Below are 25925 nucleotides of genomic sequence, written 5' to 3' on the forward strand. Positions count from 1 at the left end.
TTGGCATCGGAAGTGTCCTGGTTTTACTTTGTAGTACTGACCATTGCATTTGCCGAGATGCAATCTCAGAATGTGTCAGCTATTGCCTGACAATGATTTAGCTTTTAATGAATTTTTTATTTTTTTTACTCTTATGCAGATATATGTTACAGATAGAGATTGGCCAAAATTTGTTTTTCTCATCGTTGCTAATTGAACTGCAGAGGTCTTGGCCCCGGTATTGATTTTCTGGATATTCAGTGGCTACACCAGAAGCCTCGAAACATTAGCTGTTGCCCCCATAATCGAAATCATCATCGGACTGAGATTGGTGAAATAGTGTACTGCAATCATCAAGTCTAAGTAAAACAACTTCACAGCACTGAGTAATTATTATAATTATTGCTATTATATAACCTGGTTATAAGCACGTCATCAACATAAAACCACATAACAACAACCTCCATCTTCAAATAGCAGTTATTATTTTTGATGACATCTACCTATGGAGGTTAAATGCAGTTAATTGGGGCCATTCGGATTTTTTGCGTATACTGTAAATACATTATATTCTTAATGGAGGCCTGCAACGAGTCCACTTAAATCAAACGCTGTTGTGGTGAGCATTCATTACGACGTGCCTACCACAAATGGAGCAGTAAAGCTACTGCGAAGGATTTACGGTGCTGGAAATCCATGTATCTTTGTTTTGACTTTTAGTTAGTTAAGTCAGTCAGGCTTTCTGCGAACTTCATCATCATCGTCATGCAGGTTTTGGTTGCTCAACACAGGCGCAAGAGTAGCGCAACGTCTCAAGCGCCTTGGATAAAGGGATGAAAGCAGTGCGGCTGGCGTTCTCCACACGTTTTCAGGCACAACATCTGAACGGCTCATTATAGGTCACTTTAGACAAAGACTTCTAGCAAATGGATTATGGTGAAGTAGTCAAATACTCTGGTCTCACAGTGGTTTTCCTGAGGCATATATAGTCAGGTATGTGTGATTCATTATGTTTGTAGCTTCAGAAAACCTGGTTCTGTTGTACTTACTGTATAATAACTTTGATAAGTAACTGGGTAAGGACATGTTTAGCATGCCAAACATAGATGAAAGAGAGTGTGTATGTGTTATACTCATTAAGTGAACACAAACCTTTAAATGTTTTCTGTTTGTGACTGAATGTTGAGTGGTTATTATATTCAATTATTATAGTCACAAATTTTTCAGTAAGAAAAACATGTTTTTTTAATAAAAGAAGCCAAAGTTTTCAAATGTTAGACATTATTCTGTACACAAGCAGCAGTGCAAAAATTGTGCCTAAAATAAAATAGAAGAAAATGGGCAAATTAATTATTTAAATCAGTAAATATCTGGAAAAAAAGGACCTGAGACTACGAATTTGACCAAGCATTTAATGCCAACCTTCAGTTCTCCTTTAGCTCTTTGACCTGATTCATGCTATGCGTAAACATCAGTTACAGAGGCATGCTGATATAGGCGATGAGTAATCAGTTTGAGCCATATCAAGCTAAAGTTGTGTTGTTAACCACTGCTTGCATCTGCCCATGGAAGACTGCTGGCTGTGGTGTTAACTTTAGTGAATTTCATTATTTGTAAAATTAACTTTATAACCTTATATGAGAAAGAAAGAATGTGCTATTTGTAATTATAAAGTCACATAGGCACATTTTATATCTACTATTTCATGTAAGAGTTTATATATGACAAGCACTCTGTGCTGAGTTTAAGTACTTGCGATGCAATAGATGCAATTTGGTCAGTACTCATAGAGTACTGAGGTACCATAACCAAACCCAGTCCTGTTACTACCATTTACACAGGTGTCACAAGCTTTAACCTTGAAATTCCCCCACTGCTCTATTTAGACAAGCCTTCTCCAAACGGTGACCTCTGCTAGGCACAGTGAGCTCAGAGCACGGCAGCCATGCAGAAACAGAGCCGAAAGGCTGCAGATGTTTCTCTGTGGGCCCTGGCTGTTCCCAGTCTAATTGATGGATAATGATGAGTGCGGGCTGATACTAATAGAAGCCGACTGACTTTCAACAGTCAGGGTCACAGCGGAATGGATGGGGAGGGGGAGCTGCAGAAGAAGGGGAAGAGAAATGAAGACGAAGGGGGTAGCAGAGTGTGTGTGTGTGTGTGTGTGTGTGTGTGTGTGTGTGTGTGTGTGTGTGTGTGTGTGTGTGTGTGTGTGTGTGTGTGTGTGTGTTTAGGAGAGATGAGATGAGATGCCAAGGGGTGATTTCTAAGTTGAACAAGAAAGATTTTATCCTTGAACGTAAACAACTTTTTGTCTTAATGATTGAACATGAGCTCTGTTGTCCATCAAATCAGACAAAGTAGAAAGTCAAAGGCCTATTCTGCTAACTGCAAACTATTAGCTGAACAGTTTTAATAATGTCTATTGACAATAATGATTGTTATTGTATATGTATAGAAATATTAAAGAAGTAAAGGCTGAATACTGAAGCAATGTTCTAGCTAGTCTTCATAGGTGGTACCTGAAGTCCATCCGTCCCTCCATCAGGTTTAACAATGCAAAACATTTGTATACAAATTGTGGACTTTGTGTTTGATTTTTGGACTGGTCAGCATTGTCTCCCTTAACCAAAGAAAAAGAAAGTATCAGGCCTCACCAGTTATGCATACAACATGTCAAGGCTTGACAATTAAAAGGATTGTGTTTACCCGGTCAAGATAGAGCAATGAGTGGATGCTGAGTTTGCTGAGATCTTTGTTGTGTATGAGCGAAAAGAAAATACTTCAATCCTTATCTGTTGGCTCATTATCAGCCTTGAATATTCAGATAATTCACTAAATGTAGGTTTTAACCTCACTGGGAAGTTGTCATTGGAAACTGTCTGGAAAAGGGCAGGCACTTTCAGGGGGAACTTCAAACCAGATCAACGAACCACATAACGTAGTCAAACTCTTACTCTAGCGAAACATCTCTTCCATCAAGAACAGCCTTCAGTGTCATTCTTTGTTTTTCTTTAAATGAAAAAAATGCTCTCCAATGCTGATATAGACTGAAAGTGACAATAACAGCCACAATAATGTCAGATTGAGAGTTTTTGTGTAATACAGCCAGAATATTAAATTGTGTATCTGCACTGCAGTTAATCATCATATTTTTCGTCCCATTTTGAATTGGCAGACCAAACACAAAAGACCAAAAGCTTCTCAGTGGGACACCAAGATCTTCGCTATTGGTCTGAAACCTGCTGAGGCCGTAAGAGGAGGGAGAGAGTAGGTTTACATGTAGGTCAAGCTCAGTCAGTGGAACATGGGGTGAAAGAGAAGATGGCTGTGCCGAGGCAGTGTTGGGGTGAATCAGTGAGGCGACCTGGTGCCAGCAGCTTTCTATCTGTCGCTGTGTGCCTGTGAAGGCTTCGGCGTGGCAGCAGGCCTGTGATCTCGCCCCGAGCACAACCCCCTGCCGAGAGGCCAGGCCTGGAGTGACTGATCCACTGCCATCATCCACTCCTCCTTCACTTCTCCTTTTTCTTTAGACTTTGCACCGTGCCACACAGCTCCCATCTGCAGCCATTTTTGCAGCAGCCATTTTGTGTCCTATCCTGCTGTACTCCTCTTCATTTTATATAAAGAGGCTTGACAGTTATGTGACAAGTCTTCTTGCTGCCATGACTGGCATTTGGAGGTCTGTCAGGGACATCTTGTGTACACATAATGCCTGTGATTTTCATCAACTTTAAGACCTTTTCAATGCCAGCTTGAATGTAATACCAGTTTTATCAATTAGAAAAAATTAAAGTGATTGTTGATCCATCAGAGGATATCTGCATGACTAGTTTAAACTGTCATCAGGAGAACAGGACACAAAAAACGCTTTGTCTGGGATTGTCCTGGTTTCAAGCTGGATGTCCCGACAGATATCCGTAAAAAACACTAACATGTCTTGGTTTTCAACATTCACTCATAAATGTTCCTGGTTTTCACCACAATTAAAATAATAAAGTCTAATATACTACTTGTTTAAATCAAAATCAAACCTTAAACAATGTACCCTGCATCTGTATTCCACACTGATTTGTCTGTATGTGCATCCACTTCAAATCTACTCTAACCTGCCTCTGACTGATTGACTTCTGGCCTGGTGCCACATTGTTTATGTATAGTGAAAATTTGAAAATTTTAATCCAGAGTCTTCTCTATGCCGTTTCTGTGCAGTACACTTTTTTCTTTCTTTTTTTTTAAATTTAAGAAATACTGCTGAGATTTCAGATTTCTAGATTGATTTTCATAATTACAAATGTCAATGTGATGATGTTTTCTCACACATTCACTTTGACAAAATAGAATATCATTTTCATTCACTAAGAAACTTCAGAAATATAATGAACAGTAGACTTTTTAGAATTAAGAATAATATCACAATCAACAGAATGTTAGTCATTGCTTTCCATAACTACCCATATGAGCATTTTCTTCAGTTTATGTGACCCATGGTCTGGTTGATTACAATAGTGAGTATATATTTAACACTGGTTTATAACAGTAGTTCAACTCCTGATTGAAACTATATTTGATATACCGTTTAACACACTGTCACGTCAGAAAACAGTATTTCCCAACTGTTATAGTTAAGGTAAAATCCATTCATGATAAAACTGTCCTCAAAGACCCATAAATCATATCAACTGAATTCTGTTGCAAGACCACAGTCTCTGATGTAATCAAGGGTGATAATCCCATCCATGAAAACAAGGCTAACACTTTTGTCCTTGTAGAGAGCATTATTCTCAAGTTGTTTTGGAGAGAGTCATCTTCTTAGAAAAGTAATCACAGAGATGGTTCCATGCAGATGGGCTATGTGCTTGACATTACATGTACAATCAGGTACACAGCTGTTCATTTCCCCAGCTGTTTCAATTGGCCCTGTGCTGTAGATTATGTGATTCATCATACATGCTATCATCATACAGGACACTTTGGAATCTTTAGTCAACTAAACTGTAGTTTCTATGACTATGAGGTTATTTTTCTCTCAAAGCTTCATCCTTCAACGTGTACATTAAAGTATTTTTTTTAAAACACATAAAGGACAGAAAGTCTTTTTTTCTGTGCACTGTCTACAGGCTGCAGAGATTCCTGCCAGGCTAAATTTAGCCTTGACTAAGCTCACCACCTTTCAGATGGTTGGGGATGGGACAGGATGATGATGATGATGATGAAGATGATGACGATGATGATGATGATGACGACGATGGGCAGCCGTAGAGTAGAACAAAAGTTCTGGTGGTATAACAAATTAGAGGCAAGAAAGTTCCAAGATCACCTGCTGGTGCTCAGGAAGCCTTTTATCATGAGTGCAACAGTTTAAAGCGGATTAGATTAGACTGTATCTGCTCAAATTCTTCTCTCACATGCATTATATAATTTTAGCAGTTAGAAGACACTGTCACAAATAATTTTGGAACATTTGGAGGCTTTGGAACAGCTTTAAATAGGTATAATAAGGTATTCTAGCAATTTAGTATTGCACTTACGCAAAGCTGGGAGACTTACAGGATTAAACAAGTAAGATCAAAATTGATAAAACAGAGGACATACAGTATATCCTGACTTTGTTGTGCTGAAAATGAATTAGTTCGTATGATGAGTCATTTAAATGCATTTTAACTGTTCCTCATGTGGGAATAACTGCACACTTCACTGGAAAGTCATTCATTCGAATGAAGGCTTTTCTTCATAGTGTTGCACTTATTGGTAGATAACAAAAAGTGACAAAACGTTGTGTGAAGAATGACAAAAGAGAGGTTGGGAGAGTTCAAACCCTGCCTACTTTCTCTCACCTCTTCACACCTGGCCAAGTGTATGTAATTGTTGGATTGTCAATTTTGGAAAGTTACACCACCCCAACATTCAGGATTGGGATTGTTACTCAAAAATGTAAAGTATTAACATTACTTTTTTTATTTTTTAAAGTAATGCATTACTTTACTTAATGACTCCCTGTAGAAACTAATGCGTTACACTATTGTTTTTTGCATTACTCTGCAACATCACCTGTGATGCTGTAATATGAACTGCATCTAATGAGTCATTCAAACTCACTGTAGTTGCTCACTCATCAATCTATCTTTATAGTAGACTAGTACAGCTTTTTTGATATGTTTATCACTAAAGCAGTGATTATACCTCATGATGAGGAGTCTCTCAAATTATTTGTCAGACAGGCTGACCCTCCAGTCAGCAAAAACCTCAGGAGGGAGAAGCAGGGAACCATTCAAGCTGTGTACAGCGGGGATGGGAAGCTGCTGACCTCAACTGAGGAGGTAATTGGGCGGTGGAAGGAACACTTTGGGGAACTCCTGAACCCGACTAGTCCAACAAACCTGCCCTCTGTGATAGAGGCAGGGCTGGAGGATGATGGGGGATCTACATCAATTTCCCTACGGGAGATCACTGAGGTAGTCAAACAACTCCACAGTGGCAAAGCCCCACGGATTGATGGGATTCACCCAGAAATGCTGAAGGCTCTGGATGTTGAGGGGCTCTTTTGGTTGACACGCCTTTTCAACATTGCATGGAAGTCGGGACAGCGCCGAAGGAGTGGTGGATTGGGGTGGTGGTTCCCCTATTTAAAAAGGGGAACCAGAGGGTGTGTGCAAACTACCAAGGCATCACACTACTCAGCCTCCCTTGGAAAGTTTACTCAAAGGTGCTGGAAAGGAGGGCTGGGTTGTGGTCGAACCTCTGATCAAAGAGGAACAGTGCGGGTTCCGTCCTAGTCATGGAACAATAGACCAACTCTTCCCTCTTGCAGGTGTCTTGGAAGGGGACTGGGAATATGCCCATCCGGTCTACATGTGCTTTGTGGATTTGGATAAGGCATATGACCGGGTTCCCCAGAATATCCAGTGGGAAGTGCTGTGGGAGTATGGGGTGAGGGCGTCACTTCTCAGCATGAGACATTCACGGCAAACTCCTTCATGCACATTTACACATTTGGGGTTCAGTATCTTGCTCAATGATACTTCGACATGCAGCGGGAGTAATAACATAATTGTTTATTATAAAGTGTAATGTGAACAATTTAGGAACAGTAATGTGATACATTACTGCATTACAGACAAATGTAATGTGATTACAGTACTGCCTACATTACTTTCTATAATCTATATCTGGTTTTCTTGTCTTGTGCTTTTCTATAGAAAAAACTGATTCATTCATTCTCAAATCTTTTACTTTTGTCATCTTAACATCTACTTTCTACTTTCACTGACATTGTTTCATCTTTGTATGATTTTTCCATTATTTTCCACCATCCACACAGTACGTGTTTTACCTCAGCTTGTGTAGTTTTTACATGGATATTTCTTGGGTTTTCTGCTCATTTTAGCTCCGCTTTCTCTCCAAACAGGAAAATTGGTTGTTTCTTTTTCCATCTTTCCCTCCAAATGGTGTTCTTTACACCAGTTCTGGAGTGATCTTTTCACCTTCTCTGACTATATGAGCTCAAACCAACTCTGTCTCCTTCAAAATAGCTGCATGTAAAAGCCACAGTTTCACTTCAGTCCCCTGGACAAGGTGACAGTCCTTCAGGGCAGGGTTGAGATATTGTGGTGTCCACATGTTCATAAAGTTGAAAGCCACTTTGACGCTTGTTGAGCTTGTCAAATGAACAGTGATGGCCCCTCTTGCTTTGTTCCTCTTGGCAGGAACTAACAAAAGAAAATCATCAGAACAGACAAATTCACCCAAGCTCTCTTTTTTTAGGCTGCATGGGGATCAGCGGGGGGCTAGCACTTGCTGACAGCCAAAACAAGCGTAATATGGCTCTGAATACATAATGCCATAACCCGACAGGGATCAAATCTGTGACATTCTAACGAGTTCCATCTGAAGGAAGGGCTTCCATTCCTTCAACTGGGTTATCTGTGTGTGTGCATTTGTGTGTGTTTTGTCACCTCAGGGCATGCTGACGAACCTCTACCTATACACAAGCGACATGCACGCCCAGCACAACACAACACACAGACACACACACTCCCACATACACACATATACAGTACATCTGCCGGTCCATCCCCCTTCGAGTGAGAGCTGGGAGACAGTACGACCTCCTGCCCCCATCTGACACCAACCCACCCATCCCACTGAAAACCCCCCCCCACTGCCACACACACACACACACACACACACACACACACACACACACAAACCTCGCCTTGAAGCCAACATTCACACCCAAGTCTTCGCATGGCGCTTGGCAGCGGGGGGGCCTGCCACCAGCAGGATTTGATGCAAAAAATGGCACACCTCTCTTTCTCCCCCTCCCCATCCACCTACTCACCTCTTTCATGACCCTTTTGCATTTATTTGCTGTGCACTGTAATGAGAGGGAACTGGCCTTTTTTAGATCCGAAGGGCAAACGACACATAAAGCTTGCAGCTTCAAGTTTCAATGTGCCCATGTCAGCAGAAAACTTTCACTGTGAGTGCTGTGAAGAATGACAATTGTGCATCAGAAACAATAAATGTACCTTTTTTAGAACTGAAATGATGATTTGACCTAGATGTGGGTAGAATGAGCGCTACATGCATACTATGTACTAATGCCCCTTTTTGACAGTTAGTTAAAGTTACTTACAAGCCACATAAACTAAACTCAGAAATAAATCCATCCCTTCCATGCATTCCTGTTAGCGTTTTCACTGTATCTAACAAACCATGAAGATGACACACATTAGTTTGGTAACAGATTAAAAATGACATCAGTGTTTGAGGTTGTTTGTACTCATGGTAACAACAACGCAGTTATATTGCTCATGTGTTCTTTTGTTTTTACTGTGGTGCAACACTGTTGTGACAGACTTGGTGTTAGATTTAAACTATGGATGTTATAATGCAGGGATATACAGCTGCTAAGGAGCAAGTCACTAATCTATACAGAAAGTGTATAATTATTTTTCCATAATATCCCATATGAGAAGAAGGGGCTCTAGTGAGAAGACATTACAGATGTGGTGGTGTTTCTCATTTCCAAAGATATGGTGACTTTTATAGTATTATTTTTTTCTTATATAGTATATAAGAACAAGAAAATTGATTAAAATTGTAAATAGGATGTGTTGTGAAAGATTGGAGATTTTATTTTTAGGCCATAGTGCCCAGCCATAGATAGAACTATTTGCAAATTTCTTTTTACAAACTTTTTTAACTCCCTTTTTATAACCCCCCCCCCCCCCCCCCCCCCCCTCCCCCACCCCCCCTCCCCCCTCTATACTATTTAAAATTAAAATAAAATTTTATAATACCACCTTTTTTTTTTTTTTTGCCACCCAAAAAAAATAATTAATAATAAAAAAAAAAAAAAAAAAAAAAAAAAAAAAAAAAAATAAAAAAAAAAAAAAAAAAAAAAAAAAATAAAATTAATTGGTGTTCTCTAAAATTTTTTAAAAACCCTCCGGAAAAAACAAAAAAAAAAAAATACATAAAATGAACCAAAAAAAAAAAAAAATAAAATATAAAAAAAAAAAAAAAATAAAAAAAAAAAAAATTTAATTTTAAATTAAAAAAAAATTTAAAAAGAACATTGGAGAACATTGAAAAAAAAACCTGGAGGGTGGGTGGACATACCCAATTAAAGGAAGGGCAACTACCTGTAAGGGGTGCGCTGAGGTTACAAGGAAGTGCTCCTCAGTAGCTATGCAAAAGAGTGAGAGCAGAGGTTTAGTGAGTGTGCAGAATAGGAGAAAGAAGGGTTTGAGGAAATCTACACGAGTGAGAGTATATCTGAGTGCAAACAACAGTAGATCAAATCTGCATGGAAGCATGGGACATTAGAGTGTGAGAGCAGAGTTTTTAGGGTTGAAAATGGAACATTAAAAATATATAAATATGAATAAACTTCTGGGTGCTTCTGCATGCTCTAAATTTAAAAGACTGTGATCTTGATTACAGGTCAGATAAAGCCGCAATTAAAGTGCATGCAAGTCAAAGTGGCAAATGAGACAAGAATATTTACACACACAGACACACATACACACACATAAAACCCCAAAAAAGCCAACTGATTTGTTAGGTCAGAGGCCCTCTTTTGTGGGGCCGCTCAGGAGCTTTTGTGCTGCTGAGAGCCAGGAATGTTGGAGCTGAGGAGGGGCCTCACTACAGGGGGTACACAGGGATTACAAGCAACCTGGGACTCTGCCTCTTTCTGCCTCTGTTGCTGCTCCTCTGTGTGTGTTTGTGTGTGTGTGTGTGTGTGTGTGTGTGTGTGTGTGTGTGTGTGTGTGCTTTAAAAATTTCAGGCTGAGTAAGAAACCACAGTACTTGTTAAGCACTGACTGGATCATGTCAGGAGAGTATTGGGGTTGGCGCTGAATGCTCAGTTAGATCATAGTCTTGTTTTCACATTGTTTGTTCAGATATCTCCTGATCCTTTAAATTAGAATTTGTTTGTATATAGTTTATTTTGTTGTGGATTTAAATTGTTTGTTGTCCATCTCTTTGAATTCAGATATTAATTACTTGAAGACAGAGATTATTTTATTAATGCAATAAATGTTTTTGTACACTTTTTGTTCCCAACCTTTTTCCTCAAGGGACCCCTTTTCTCACATTTATTAAACTGACAACCCCTAACGAAGTGACATATTTTATGGATATTTTATATTATATTCAGAACTCAACCAGTGAACTCTGTAACTACAAGAAGTTTGTGTAAAACAAGCAGATTATTTCCTGTTTAGGAAATGTTTTTTACAATTTTCTGTCGGTATTATGTTGTTTTTTTTAACAATCATACATACTCAATAGACTTCCTTTTTTGACAAATTCTGTGTTTTCTTGTCCCTGACGGTTGGCCATTGTTCTATTAGACACTTTACTTAACAATTTACTTTACTTTACATTTACTTTTAGAAGTGAACCAAATGCTGAGATATATAGGCTCACTGTGTATTTATTTTAAATAAAATTTAATTAGGTTTTCTGGCCTGCAATCAAGAAGGCCTTGCGACCCCCCATGAAGATATGGCGAACCCTAGTTGTGGTCCCGATCCCCAGGTTGGGAACCACTGCTGTAATGCTGCAATCCATTTGTCTCGGAAATCCCCCGCCCGAGTTGCTCTGACGCGCGAAGAGTGACGTTTGTACCACCTATAGCGTTCCAGTTTGTCTTTGGGCATTACGAGTCGGAAAGAACATGGACGCCACCAGTGCAGCTGTCTTGTTATATTTTTTCTCGAGCCACCAGGGGCAGGCTAGTGTTATTTTTAGCTACATTAGCCTACTTAGCAAACCAGCTAGAAAACAAAACTTTACATTGTATTGCACGCACAGCAACACTGTGCAATGCATAAATTGGTGACCGGATTAAAGCAGCAATGTAAACAAGTGTGTAAGAGCATTTAAAATCGACATTAAAATGACCAACGTAGTACAAATACAAAAAAAATACATCTCAATATGGGCGCAGCCATCTTTGTTCTACGAGTCGTACGTTCACCCTCGTTCAGCTCGGTGTACCCTGAGGAGCCATGAGTGGGACGGCTGATATTACGACCACAAGGGGGTGTGTCTTGGTGAAATGTCGCGAGATAGCTGCGAGATTTACACTTTCCAACTCGGGCGGGGGATTTACGAGACAAATGGATCGCAGCATAAGGTACTGAAAAGTAGCACTGAAGAACTGATTTAGTATTGTAACCCAATGAAAGATATTGCATTGGCACCAGTATTGAAAACATCTAAACACTTTCAAGAGGTAAATAATCCTTACAATGAGAACATGCTGACATTTTGGTGAAAATCAGTTTTGGTTTTGATAAGGGTTAAGGTTTGGTGTGTAGTAGAATGGGTTAATGTTACATTAAGTAAATTTCTTCATACGTGTAAAAGTAGAGGTGCAGGTTGTTGATTCCCTGGTTGACCAAAATACCTTCCACGCTCAAGTAGCAGTGGCTAATGAACTACCCTATTAGTATGCTAATGACTTTGGACCTACAATCCACCCGCACTAATCCTTAACTCTACTGTGAGTGGAGAAATCAGCCGAGATTCAGAATGCAAACAACTAAATCGATTAACGCCACAACTAGGGCTTTAAAATTTTTATATGGATATCAAGAGAAAGGCAATATTGATTTTTCTGATGATACCAAGCCTGATACAAAAGCCCAATTCGTTTATCGTTATTGGTATTTTAACCATCACAGAATTACAGCATTTAGTCTGTAATAGACATTGACATTCAGAGTTTCATGCATCTCACCCCTGTGGTTGGTTGAGTGAAGATTTGATCCAACAGGGGAGAAACAAGATCACTGTGACCAAAGGAAGAAGAGTCTTATCCACGATGGGGAAAAAATCCTCCTTGTCTTGAAATTTATGTTAAAAAAATTCACTCCAGATGCAAAACACCAAAATGGATGACACTATTCAAAGTGGTGACATTTAAAAACCTCACTGTATTAGAGGCAGAGAAAACCAAGATTTATTTATATTAATTATTGTTACTAACTCCACTTCTTCCCCGGAGTTCTTGTGCTTTCTCGTCTCGCAGGTTCTCATGGATCCTGGTGGAGCCTCCTGTCATGGTCCTGCTAGACTGCCGTTGCTAATATCACTGATATTATTGTTATTATTATTATTAATATTATTATTACTACAGTTACTATTATTACTATAATCACTGCTCATTGTCCCCCATCGTTGTTGTTGACATCGTCATCATCTTCTTCATGTTCATCATCATCACCATCAGTCACTATTATTAGTGTAGTTGTTGCTACTGTTGTTGCTGTGCACCTTTGTGTGTCCTGAGATAACTTCTGTTATGAATTGGGCCGTAATTTTTTTAACGTCTGTTTGTTTACATAGTTTTTTTAATTGGCTCCAGTAAGTCTGCTGAATTAGTTATGAGCAGCATGTTTGCAGTGTATGGATGTACAGATAACTATTAATGAATTACTGTGATATTGAAAACAATGTGTTTTTTTCTATGATTTCTGAGCAGATTTATGAACATTTATTCTCAATGGACCTCAGACATTATGATATCCTTTGTAAATTAAGTTACATTGAATTATATCAATGTGTTTCATGTCTGTGTGTTAAGACTCAAATTTACCTTGCAGTGTCTTTGCCTCTCTCTCTCTCTCCCTCTGTGCCTCCAGTTCAGCCCACTTTATTAATATGGTCTATATTGTATGTGGGAGATTGTTGTTGTGTTTTTTGCACATGTCCATATTGACAAAAGTTTAAACACTTATATTTGTGTAGGTGATCTAAGCAGCGTAGAACTCGCTCAAGACTTTATTTGGTAAAAATGTGTAGCCACAGCAGGCTAGTGAAGATCTCTTTTGTAAAGTAAATTGGGATCCTGCTTTTAATTGAATGTAGTTAATTTAAATTAATGCAAAACAAATACAATTATAGCCCATATTACAAATAAATTCATTATATCGTTCACAGTTCACACCGACATAATGGCTATTGATTCAGATTTTTTTTATGCTCCTGCGACCGTTTACCCGACCACTTGGTGTGGATGTCTGAGCTTCCACTCTACGCAGAAGAGATTAAAAGTCTGTATTGTCATTGCTACTCTAATGCCGTGTATGTAAGCTGTGTGTGTGTGAGTGTGTGTGTGTGTGTGTGTGTGTGTGTGTGTGTGTGTGTGTGTGTGTGTGTGTGTGTGTGTTTGAGAGAGAGAGAGAGAGAGAGAGAGAGAGAGAGAGAGAGAGCATGTCCTGCTGGGACCCAGCTGTGTCTGCAATTAGCAGGAGGCATGGAATGATGATTGCTGGTGCGGCAACACTAATGCCAAGTGACAGGCTTCCTTGTGAAGGAGAAGGAAGGCCGCTGAGTGCCATAAAGCAACACTACTCTTTCTTTCAAACACACATACACTGGCACACACACATAGCCAACATATGCACACACACACAGACAGACGAGGAAACAAATACGGATAAGGTTGAGGTGGGGGGGGGCTTTAAATCTGACTGCAAGACATTATGCACTTTGGACAATGGGCTTGTCTAATCCTACCTGCTCGGCTTTTCAGAGCCCACCGCTGGCCTATTCTAGCTCAGCAACCAGGGCCCATTGATGACGACACTCAATTACCATAGTAACTCACACAGTAGGTCGGGATGCCCCCCCCCACACCCATCCCTCCAAGCTCCTTGCTCACCTTGTCACCCAACAGCAGGACTAAGCTTGACTCTCGGAGAACAAATAGAGCTTTTCACAGGAGGTAAATGGGGCCCAGCATCTTGCACTGGATGACGTCATCCCCGAGGCCACGTTCACACTAATGTGGCTAAATGCATCTTTCCTCTCTGACCTTCTGTCTATGCTAAGCTGGCATTTCCACTGCCACAACTAGAGCTTTTCACACATAACAGGTTAATATGTTTAAAAACTGTTGAAGTGTGGATGCTGTGATTGGGTACTCCCACATTCTGTCCTCTGCAGTTCAGTGATGTCAGTATATCTTGTCGCACACTACAGGTGTCATGTTTAATGACTGATAAATAAGCTCTTTTCTCACAGTTTAATTCAACACAACCAATTTATCAACACTGTCCATCCCCTAATATATTTTCTTATCAATGTCATAATTTATTAGGTTGAATATAGAATTATTTTATTTGACCACAACCGAGCAGAGTTAAAAATGACAAGACGTCAAGCTAATTCCTACTGTATTTGCTCACATGCTGAATGTATAGGTGTGCTGCTGGATATTCATACTGTAAGCACTTGAATAGGAATAGGATTAAAATGTAGGGAGACTGATCATAGCTTTTCCCCTTCTCTGTTGCTGTGCAGCAAGAGGGATAAAATATGACTAAAATGTTTTTTGAGCTATCAACATTTAAAAAGGATAATTTATATCTAGAGATGCCGTTGGTCACCTTCCATGGAGGCCACCATGTTAAACCATCATGTTTCTACAGTAGCCCCGAATGGTCATACCAAACACTGGCTCTAGAGAGGGCCGTTTGCGTTTTTTGGGCACTTTGTGGCCACCGTAGTTTCTCGGTGGATCAGTGGTTAACACTGCCGCCTCACAGCAAAAAGGTCCACGGCCTTTCTGTGTGGAGTTTGGATGTTCTCACTGTGTTTGTGTGGGTTTCCTCCAGGTGCTCCAATTTCCCAGCCATCAAATCATGTATATTAGGTTTTCCAGATTTTCCAGTCAGTGCCCTCGACCTAATCTAGAGCAGGGGTTTTCAAACTTTTTGTGTGTGTGGACCACTATTTGTAATCAAGAATCTTTGCGGACCACCTCATAATACACATAATAAAATGTCTACACACAGTCCTACCTGAATTAATCCGCACCTCTTAATAGGCCTACTAGCACTTAAACTATAACTGGTCATCGCATCAGTATCGTAAAAACACCAATATCCAAAGCAATGGATGTTTTTTAATACTTCAAAATAACATTTGATAAATGAACCTTACATATTTCAGTAGCCATATGTGTGTAGATTTGAACAAAATCTGGGTTGGTTCTTAACGGGAGCTTTTACTGCCTGAAAAATCGGATTTTGTTTACCGTGCTCGGAGTTTGGTGCTGGGCTGGTGGGTGCCCTATTTCTGCCCTCTCACTCCGGTTAGACTGAGAATTCTTGTCGTGAAATAAAAATTCCACTGGAGTTCCAAGCGGTTTTGTACACGCAGCCTTACAACACTGTTTACAGCTCTTTGAGTCACTGTACATAGCTAATAGATACACTGATGGGGTGGGTGCTTGCGTTTCTTTAGGAATCCGCCGTCTTGGTTTGTATAGAAATGAATATTAAGTGACGCATACTCTTAAAAGGGCAAAAATAGGGCACGGGAGGAAATATGACTTTCCGATACAACAGGCATGTTAAAAGAAAGTTTACTGCACACAACGGCTGCCACATATTTAATTGATTTATTTACTCAAGCGCCCGTTGGCATAATTAGGTTCATTCAATTAAATTCAACTTATTTCCCTAACAATGTAGTATTATTAAATCTATAACGTTACAGTAATAAGAACATTCTCTGTCTGTCTGCCTGAGAGTGAGAGAGAGAGAGGGAGAGGGGGAGAGGGGGAGAGACAGAGAAAGAGAATAAGTTAAAAGTATTTTGTGACTATTTAATTTAAATTTCAATTTGATATCAATATACATATTCTTAATTTTTATGGGAATTTCCTGGTAAAAATAAAGGTTAAAAAAACTATTATATTTTATTTTGCTTTTCCACGGACCACCTGCAGTACCATCACGGTACCGCGGACCACAGTTTGGGAATGACTGATCTAGAGTTTACCACAGGGTGGCTTCCCACTGCCTCTAGTACTAGGATGGGTCAAATGCAGCAAATACATTTCCGTACGGGGATCAATAAAGGATAACTTGGAAGGGGAGGGTGAGGGAGTTGTAATCTGCAACTGCATTGCTAGGTGCCACCAAATCCTACACAGTGGTTCTTTGACTCATTCACAGTATTTAATGGTTTATTAAATATAAAATGTTTTCTCTGTGCATAAGAAAATTATTTTATTATCCATTTACTGGTGAGCGAGCAGCATTATGATCCCTTTAGTCAACTCACTGTTACACTTGTGCAGTTGCCTGACAACAGAAACAGAAAGAGATCACTAGAGATCACAGAGAACAGAAGAGACCAGTGCCTCGCTCAGACGCCTCAGGCACACTCTATACCAAACAATATGCTCTAGAGCACAATTGTCTTTGCAGTAAAAACTTCCTGGTCTCCACACATGTTACAGCAACACAACAGCAGCAATAAACCAACTAACTGCCTATTTACCCAGTTGATTCATTACATTCAAACTGCCCAATTTGAGCTTCAGCTGAATTTAGGACTGTTTTTTTCTCTTACAGTGTAGTTGCACAATGTCGTAGGACATGTTGTCTGTCCACGTCTAAAGGCAAAACATGTATATCCGTGTTGCAAATGATCACCCTCAAAGACCCATTGTGACTTTCACAGCACACATCTGGCCAATTGCTGCAAAGAAGTGGGATTCAGTCTCTATTTTGCGCCTTCTCTTTAATAATTTTCCTGTGTTTTGGTCATTGGTCTGTGGAAGGCAGACTTGCAGAAAATGATGTGAAAACGCTGGTGTGAAGGGGACTCTGTTTGACACATAAATGTTTTCAAATGTATCTGTGTTGACGGACAAGAAAGGAGCTTTTCACAGAAGCTCAATGGAGCTCAGCATCTTGCTGGATATTGTCATCCTCTGACTCTCTCTCTCTCCCTCTTTCTGTCCCTGTCTTTTCATTTAATTCAGGGGGAGGAAGGAGCAGAGGGGCTCTGAAAGTAGGACTAAAGTAAAGTTTTGGCCTCAACGAGCTCACAGATCTCAAACTGTTTTGATTGTGCCGGCGATACAAAAGACGAACCACGGCTGACCATTGACCACTGCCTGAGCACAGCTGGGACGGCAACAAAACGGACTCAGTGGGCATTTCAGCCAGGCAGCTGGTTAAAAAGGAGTGCTGAGGAACAGGATGGCAGTCAACCCCAGGCCTAGCATCGCAGGAGAAAGGTAAATGTTTATCTCAGGTCTGGGTTTCTTTTCAGGCCGGCAATCTGGGTCTCTTACAAAACACCCGTCTCCTTCTTCCTGCAAGTGTCAGCTCAACCGACAAGAGAGACTAAATAAGGAGCAACTTTATAAAAACACGGTGGTTTGGAGAAGGGATGGGTGTACATTTGAGGCAATGGGTGGAGGGGGTTGGGGGGGCCATGTTGTGAGGAACTAAACAGTTGGAATTATGGTCAGCGACCAGTCATTGAGTAAACATACAATGAGCGACAGAAAAGCTCTGTGGTGGACAATAAAAAAAAGAAAAAAAGCCGCCAGCTTCAGGCCCTGAGAAAAGTGAGCCATTCTACTTACAAAGAGCCGCTTAGGGGTGGATTGAGGGAAGGGAAAAGAGGGCTAAAACACTTGTGGGCTCAGGGAACTCTATAGGGGGAGTGAAAATGGAATAAGCCAGCAAGCACTTGAGGGTCCCGCCGAGCACCTGAATGGGATAGAGGGGCGGAGCGCCAGAGGGGGGTCTGGGGAAGGTGAATGGCCTTCTTTTTGGGTCCAATTTGTCTCTTTTCACCCCGCTCGCCCTGCTCCGGCTCTGACAGATGTACAAAGAGGGAGCGGCGCTGGGCCACTCATCCACATACGCCCGTGAGCAGCTGTCACTTTTGTCAGACAAGTTAATCAAACAAATGCCACCGTACCTCCTTTTTTAACAAGGCGGAGGGAAAAGGGGATTGAAGGGGGCTGTAAAAGGGTGATAGAGACCTGAGAGATGACATGTGTGTCCTCGATCAATTCACCCTGCTGGCCCTCATCAATAAAGCAACGGGACCCGACAAAGGAGAAGTCTCCATTAAACTTGTATTGGGATGATCTTGGCTTTAGTGTCCTTTAGCTGTTTCCTCCTGGCAACACGGCGCTGGGAATGCTCACAGAGGATTTAGACCCGAAAGAAACGAAGCAGGGAAACAAAATGCTCTCTCTCAGTAATTATTAAGGACTCTAAGCTGCTTACAGACTTCATTAAACGGAAGTGAAACCTTTTCAGAGCATGTTTTAAACAGTCACACACAGTCAATCTAACCTATTCTGCTTGGCTGGCCTTTTTTTATTATTGTGACCAAAGACTATAACCATTATTTTCCTCCCTATTGGTTGTGTAATCCTTTTACAGTTATTTTACTTCAACCTTAAAGAGATTACTGACTGGCATGAAAAACAACAAGAGGACATTGATGCAGTATTGCAGTCATATTGTGGATAGAAGGTAAATGGCATCTGGTCATTGTCTTTCAAAAACAGCAAAGGGATCTGAACAAGCCTATCCTATAGTAAAACACTGCAGAGATAAACTGCAGCTATAACATTGGCTGGGTTGTAGTTTTCTTATTGGGTATCAGTTAGAAAAACAGTGAGAAAATTATCAGATTACATTTTGCAGGGTGATTAATAGTTGTCTATGAATCTCAGTGTAGTTTTGTCTTTCAGTACAATTGTACCGTGATAATATTGTGTTTCATGTCATTTTACAAAATGATGTCCAAATTCCTGATTCAAAGCAAATTCGAATCAAAAACTAATCAAATGAATTTTTCTGACATCAGTTTAATTATTTAGTTAGTTGTGCCTTATTAGTCCACCAATCAATTAAGCAACTAATGTGTGTGTGTGTGTGTGTGTGTGTGTGTGTGTGTGTGTGTGTGTGTGTGTGTGTGTGTGTGTGTGTGTGTGTGTGAGAGAGAGTGTGTGTGTGTATATATATGTATCAATATTGGACTCAGTATCTTCATACTGATTTCAACAATCAGCCCTGAAAACTGTTTTGATATTAATATTTTGATCAAAACAGATGATTTGATCATGAAGGTGTCTAAATTATGATTCCATGTTCACAGTTCTCAAATTTCTGAATAATAGTTTTTACTTTTTTCCATTATGGTGCTTCAAAAGAACCCAACTTCCAACCTCTTGATTGTATTCTCACATTAAAGAGTCTATTGACACATGAGAGTCATATGAGCAGAATAAGACATCTAACAGCCTGAGGGAGTTAAGTTTGCGTGTTGCCTGAGCTCAGTGTTGATTAAATTGTTCACTTGGGGCGGCTGTGGTGCCGGCAGTTCATGACCGGAGCCGGCAAAGTGGTGAAGCGTTCCCGGACAGCAAAGTGGTATGACGGCAGCGCCATGAACCGCTAGTCTGCTGGCATTCTCCGTCACAACAGCCCACACCCTTGCGTCCACACGCACCCAACCACGGTCACCATAGTACAGCAGCAGGGACAACGATCTCAAATTCCCCAATCTGCAGCTCAATCTGACCCCTGCCCTCGCTCCGCTCCGTCACAGCCGTCCAGCACGGGTGGAGCAGCAGCGATTAAAAAGCGGTTTAACTTTCGTCACACAGAAGTGCAATTTCACCACGCTTGAGAATCTGATAACTACCCAAGGTCAACGGAAATACTTCAAATCAATCAATGAGCCGCGCTCCTAATCCCCTTCGGGCAAAGGCAGATTAAGTGTATAATTGACCTGAGTAATCCCAGTATCTCCAGCCCCGGGGGGCAGGGATAGGGATAGGGATAGGGATAGGGATCGGGTTAGGGATAGGGAAAGGGAGAGGTTGCTCCAAGACTTACTAGCTCTACAGCACCATCTCTGTCTTCTACATTCTTCCTGCTCTCCTTTCCCTGCTTCTTCTGAAAACTGGATGGCATGTTGGTTGGTACAGGGGGAGTGTCATGGGGCAGGAAGCTGCGGTATATCAGTACAGGGCTGGATTTGGCTCAGGCTAAAGACGTGGCTTTTTTTAATCAATGATCCCCAGGCTGCACTGCACTAAGTCCCCCCTTCAGTATCATTTAAGCACATCTGTCTTAATCCGGGCCTCTTCAGCCACTCTTTCAAGAACTAAACCATGGGGGGGAGGGAGGAAGGGTGGCTGGGGACCAAATTAATTTCTTGCCATTTCCCTAGCACAGACACACAAACATACACAACTCATCATACCTCAGAAAAAGTCAAACTACAGTAAGTGGGTAACTTACTATATTATATTATAGATATTCAATTCAATTCAATTCAAATCAGTTTTATTTGTATAGCGCCAATTCATAACAGAAGTTATCTCAGGACACTTTTCAAATAGAGTAGGTCTAGACCGAACTCTTTATAACATTATTTACAGAGACCCAACAGTACCACCATGAGCAAGACCTTGGCGACGGTGGCAAGGAAAAACTGCCTGTTAAGAGGCAGAAACCTCAGACAGACCCTTCGGCTCTAGGTGGGTGGTAATTGAATGTAATTCGCTTCACTCCTCCTGAAGCCGAGGTTTGATGAAGGACACTGAGTAGTAGTGACTGTGGCTCAGGAGGTAGAGCAGGTTGTTGATGCTGTGCCATCGCTGTATGAATGTGTGCAAATGGTTGAATGTGACATGTAGTTTAAAGCACTTTGAGTGGTCGGAAGACTAGAAAGCCATGATATAAGTGCAGTCCATTTACTATTTATGATACCTTGATAATAAGAGCACATGTTCTGGTCCCATTTAAAAATGTGTCCGCCATTCTAGTCTGCCACCCCACAGGCACTGGGCCCAGCCTCCATGTGACATCACAGTTTTATATGTACATAACAATGTGAGAGAAAGATAAATTAATGGCAACACCAACAGCGGAAACATTGTTTGCCCAGTTTTTCCTGTCCATACAACAAAATGCAAAATGCAAAAGCAGCATTTTAAACAACAGCCACCTCCCTGCAGGGGATTTCCATGCAAGTTTAATCATGGTGCCACAGACACCTGCCTTCAGAGCAATTTGCACAAGAGCAGAAAATATATTATTAAAACAATTCCATGATTGGATTGCTGGTCAGGATTGTGGTTAGTAAAATGGCATAAAGTAAATCTGATTTAAACACCAAAAAATAACACATTCTGTACTTATGAAGGAGTGAAATAACAAGTGGAAAGGTCTCCTGCCCCCTTAAGATTGGTCTGAGAAGTGGGTCAAATATCAATTAAAAATGTCCTGGTCAGACAAGCCCCCCTACCCGCCAATCTATGTCAGAACATGGGTATTAGCACTTTTAATATGTCTCAGATTATGATCCATTTCTTGAGACGCTGTTGTTTGTTTAACATTATCAACATTAGACCACATATGGGCCTGTCTGCTGTCACTCTACAATTGTAAGTGTTGACACATATTTATAAATTCTGAGGCCATAGTGAAATAATCAGCTTACTCTGGCTCATATTAGAGGACATCTTGAGATAAATGCATGTCATAACCCCAATTAAAATGACATATAACCTTAGGCTTATTGTCTCTAAAAGAAATCTAAGCCAGCCAAACATGTTTAAGAAACCCAAATTACTTTGAGGCACATGCAAAGACTTTACTAAGCCTGTGCTTCATCTCCAATCTTTAACCTTCAATTTTATGATGGCAAGATGATATTCTATTCTTTTCTGTTCTGTTCAGCTGGCCGTAACCAGACCAAACACACTTTGCCATTCTTCTTCAGATTTGGCAGGGATATGTGAAATGAAACATGCTTAAAGGACTTGATGTGTTGATGTGATTTGAAATATAATCTCTTTACAGCTATAACTATTAAGGTATTGGGATACTTGATGGAGTTCTTTCTTCATTCTACATTATGGCTCACTGTAAGATTTAAAGACTTTAATCTTGTCAACTGGCATCAAAAATGTGTCCTGGTTGTTCACCAAAACATCATAAAATGTAATTCTAGTCTCCTAAAAGCAAATGGATTATATATAGATGGGTGACAATTTTCTCCAAGCACTTTGTTGTCTTTGCAGCTGTTAATTTTTGCTCTTCTTTCTTGTTGATACTTTTGTTATTTTAAGGACCTGTACTTGTATAGCACCTTTCTAGTCTTCCGACCACTCAAAGCGCTTTTACACTACGTGCCACATTCACACAACGATGGTAAAGTCCATCGAACAGAAACTAACTCATTCATACACATTCGCACACCGATGCACGGCATCAGGAGCAATTTGGGGTTCAGTATCTTGCTCAAGGATATTTCGACATGTGGCAGGAGGAGCCGGGGATTGAACCAACAACCTTCCGATTAGGGGACGACCCGCTCTGCCTCTGCACCACAGCTGCCCCAATGACATTTTTTGTAGGATTTGGATTAAATAATAGATTTTAAAAAGATATGACTGCAAACTTTCCAAAAACCTATTTTAAACCAATTGATGGTGGAATGGACCTCAGGAAAAAGCCTGAGCAAAACAAATAAGCAATACATGATATTTCTATGTAACGAGCTGCCTTATTGTGAGCATGTATGGGACACAGGTTGTAATCCTCAGCAGGGGAAACGGACAAAACAGATAAATAAATGAAGTCAGCAGCCTGCCAAGGGAGGGGCTGCCTAACAAAGCAAAGATTAAGGGTCCATCCTGACCTGATTTTAATAGCCCCCCCCTCACACACACACACACCCACACCCACCCCGCCATACACACACACACACACACACAAAAAAAAACTGGGGTATCTCCTTAGTTTGGTGGCCTGTGACACTTTGTGGTAGTGATTTGAACTGTTCACTACTTCCACAGTGACACATTGAATCATTTTTAAAAATAGAGAAAATACTGTCGCTTAACATAAGAATCTGTGTAATATCACTCCCCCCATTCATGAACATGTAAACAAGCTTATTACCCAATGCCTTGAGAGAACCCTCAGTCAGATGAAATTTTTTTTGTCTTCAACATCACAATGAGTAAAATACCTGCATGTTACATCTCTATTAAGTTTAACGAGTAGTTATGAAATGTTCAAGTTAGTTACATTGTACTTGTTTCAACAATTACATTTGTAAGCAAGAATTCAGAAATCAGACAGATTAATTCTGGATGTACTTTTCTGACACACCAAATTGACATCTTCTCATGTTGCCTGTGTCGTGGCCAAAAAGTGACACTAGAATACACCACGCTGACTACAGTGAACAGCCAACTAGCACTGTACATTCTGCGCCTGTGCGAGAGGTAATAACTCTCCATACCAGCAATAGCGGTAGTCTGCATTCGTCATTCAAAATAGAACACCAGAATACCTAGGATGAAGGTTCACCTACTCTCACATTACTCTCACATAAAATAGCTGCTTCTATTCAAGCAATATTTGAGTATTTGAATGATCAAATGAGATGAAGTTAAAAAATTAGACAATCTTTCATACTGAACCAATTTCTCCATATTCACAGAATGACCTTCACTATGATGTCCTATGAAGGACTACTTAAAAAAAAAAAAAACATGGATTCAAAACAACAAACCCTCAAGCCTCACTGCTATCAGCCAGTATGAAATTCCTCTTGCTCACCAGTAAAACCTTCAGATTCAGTTGCATCTTTACATGTCAAAGCAGGATTGACTGTATAATCATCCAAAGCTCTTTACAATGTGCCTCTCATTCACACACACACTTACACACTTGAGCTACAACTCAAGGTGCTGCCCTAAACCATCCAACCAGCCTAATTTGGAGTTCAGTGTTCTGTGACATATGGACAGGTAGTAGACTCATTGACATGCTCTATCATGCTCTATCATACTCTATTCACAATGTGAATTGCTTATTATTATAAATGTGAAGAGTTGAATTTTCTAGAGAACCAAATTGTGTGCCAGTGTGCCAAACTTAAATTAAGGTAAGCTTATTTTGCCTCCTTGAAACTCTTAACATTATACACAGAACCTGACTGTGCTTGTTAGTAAACCAGACATAAATAAAAACTGCCTTAGGTGTTTGTGTCTAACTAAGGTCTCATATCTTGTTGGAATTCAGATAACAGACTAGATCAGACCTGAGAAACTTGTACTCATTCTAGGTTGGTTTAGTTTTAATTTTATTGATACCTATGTCCCACCAAAGCGGCAAATGAAGCCAACACAGAAGTAACAAAAAAGCAAAAGCTATGCATAATGTGTGGCTGCTTTGAGTGGCAGGTGGGTGCAGTCACAGTTGGCTGTTTTCAGTAACCAGGCTTCATTTGGCCAGCCTCACCTCCACCCACACTCCACACAAAATGGCAACGGTCAGAACCACTGCACTGAGCTTCACAGCGGCTTTTCAAAAACCTATGGGTGACATCACATTTTTAATTATACAGTCTATGGAAAACCAGCCCTGTCTCTCAAATATAAAACAAATTAAATATAAATAACATTAATTTAACATTAAATGTTAGTATTTATATATACTGTCTATATTAGTTTCAAGGTTCTGGAGATTCGGTTCTTTCTTGTCTTTGTCATCACGCTCTTCTCACATAAAGTGTGTCAGTTTTGATTTATTAAGCAGTTGGTCTCCTATTGTTCTGGTTGTTTTAGAATGTGCTTTGTCAGTAGGCAGCAGTTTTACATGATGGATAGGTATATACAGCAGTAGACTGTATTATTTCTTTATTGTGTGTAATTAGGCTTTTACCTGATGCAAGGGGTTAATGTCAGTCTTGCCATAGATACCTATGATGATGGGCTTGCTTTGTTGTTCAGTGTCGGATCTCCGTGGCCCCAAAGTGTAGTTACATTTTGGAGGAGGGGCATGTCAGCTACGGCAGTTACATATAACTATAAAGCTATACCTTAATCCCTTAATGCAGAACTATACGTACCCATTTAGAGAGACACTGTCCTTTTTTTTACCCCTTTGTTTGTATGAGAGAAACTAAATTCTGATAATATATTATTGTCTGGGGGCAGCTAGGCATTTCCAAAAAATGACTCTTGATGAATCATTAAAAATCAGACATAAGAGAAACTGCCTCTATTCCTAGAATCAAGCACTTATGTTCCAGCTTGTGTTTCACAATCGTTAAAAAAGACAACGCTAAGAGAGGAGTAGATAAAAAAAAGGGTGGAGTGACGAGAAAAGCACAACAGAACTGCAGAGAGCAGCCAGAGACACCTTCATCGGCCTCGGTGATGCCGTGGGGAGAACTGATACGGAATGACAACAAAGAGAAGCCAGGGTGAGACAAATCCCAGCAGAAATGCTCTCGTGGAGGAAGAGAGGATACATGGCAAAGCAACGGGTCAAGATGTAGCAACAAACAGCAAACATCCAGCATTGGACACCTCTCTGTCACCCTCTGTCAGGACGAACAGAGAAGAAGAGGATAGGAGACAGATTACACCTCAAGGCCTTGATTCAACACAATGACAAAGACAGAGAGATGCAACTGTATATATTCCTACACTGTTCAGAGAGTCAACACACACACACACACACACACACACACACACACACACACACACACACACACACACACACACACAGTCAGGATGCAGGTTATTACACAACCTGGATGATGTCCCTGTCACTGTT

At 40.4% G+C, this 25925-nt stretch overlaps 2 protein-coding genes across 5 annotated transcripts in view; one reads left to right on the forward strand and one right to left on the reverse strand.

Annotated features, from left to right (window-relative positions):
• Positions 1-19284, forward strand: part of cunh3orf14 (chromosome unknown C3orf14 homolog) — a 69979-nt gene extending 50695 nt beyond the window's left edge. Inside the window, exon 5 of the mRNA XM_051415077.1 lies at positions 17285-19284. The gene's annotated coding sequence lies outside the window, so the exon portion shown is untranslated. The remainder of the gene's footprint in view (positions 1-17284) is intronic.
• The window catches only part of LOC127371816 (calcium-dependent secretion activator 1), a 225450-nt gene that overhangs the window by 6849 nt on the left and 192676 nt on the right, over positions 1-25925 (reverse strand). The window lies entirely within an intron of this gene.

This window comes from Dicentrarchus labrax, unplaced genomic scaffold (assembly GCF_905237075.1).
Source record: "Dicentrarchus labrax unplaced genomic scaffold, dlabrax2021, whole genome shotgun sequence".
Classification (NCBI taxonomy): domain Eukaryota; kingdom Metazoa; phylum Chordata; class Actinopteri; family Moronidae; genus Dicentrarchus; species Dicentrarchus labrax.